Source organism: Aplysia californica, unplaced genomic scaffold (genome assembly GCF_000002075.1).
Source record: "Aplysia californica isolate F4 #8 unplaced genomic scaffold, AplCal3.0 scaffold00600, whole genome shotgun sequence".
NCBI classification, from domain to species: Eukaryota; Metazoa; Mollusca; class Gastropoda; order Aplysiida; family Aplysiidae; genus Aplysia; species Aplysia californica.
The window spans coordinates 255,653-256,733 of record NW_004797870.1 but is presented as its reverse complement, the minus strand read 5'-3'; the positions used below and the strand labels follow the sequence as shown (position 1 = coordinate 256,733).

The 1,081-nt window shown below is 40.0% G+C and overlaps 1 protein-coding gene across 1 annotated transcript in view; it reads left to right on the top strand.

The window, feature by feature from the left end:
- The window catches only part of LOC101851828 (ankyrin repeat domain-containing protein 29), a gene marked incomplete at its 5' end in the record, with an annotated part of 5,419 nt that overhangs the window by 1,032 nt on the left and 3,306 nt on the right, over positions 1-1,081 (top strand).

The following is a 1,081-nucleotide window of genomic DNA, read 5'->3' as shown; positions in this document are numbered from 1 at the left end:
CACACACACACACACACACACACACACAAACGCACGACACATACATGTAGAGTATTTGGGGGACATGGTCCCTGTTTTCCACTTAAGACATTTTCAGGTACATTATTTAATGTTACAGAGCTAAAGTATGACAGTCTGGTCTTAAGCAACAACTGATATAGTACAAGTGATGCTGCTTCATACAAAATACATCTTAAATCAGATACAATACAAAATGCATATTATTATTATTATTATTATGCACTTTACTCACACACATTGAACAACGTTAGGCGCACAACAATTTTCCAATCATTGCCACTCGTTCTTCACTGCGCTTCTCACCACACTGTTTTAGTAAATGGGGGACTGTGTCAAATGCTAAAAATAAAACTCTTTTTCGAGCTGGAATTAGGACGGAAAGGTGGGAGGAGGGGGGGGGGTATTGCTTTGAGCCTGTCTCTGTCAGCCGAGTGCCTCTCGCTACTTTCTTGCACTCTCCATGGTTGTTAAAATTCCCTCCCTAAAACACAACGAAGCAATCCTTTTTTAATTAAAAAAAATAGTAAGAGCTTTACGGCACTTGCAACACAATAAGGTCATATAAGTGCCGAAGATTAGAGGTGTTACAAGAGAGTGTTACAAGAGAGTAACTAACACAAAAAAAGAAAGAGGGGAGATAAAGACGATAGATGTTTGATTGGAAAGAAGAAGTAAACCACAACAGAGCACCCGCCAACCACCGTCGCAATCAGTTTTGTGGTCGGTCTGGATTGTGAGCAACGTATAGTTGTATTGGAGAAATTACCGGCGAACAGAACACCAAACGGTACCTTTGGGGGCTTAAAATTAAATTGGAACTAAAGATTAGAGCCGTGCTGACAATAAGTGTACTGACTGTAACTCGAGACAGGGGTCTTATAATAAAGTATTACATGTACTCATGAATAAATAATGCTTTCTCACGTTCGACTTGATCAACAGAGACGCTAAAACTGGCCCCGAAAAAGTATTGTTCATAAATTTACAGGTGCTTTTTTTTTACTGTTCTAAGGGTCGTTTTTTTTCTCCTTTTCTCCTCCTCCCCTTCCTCCTCCTCCTC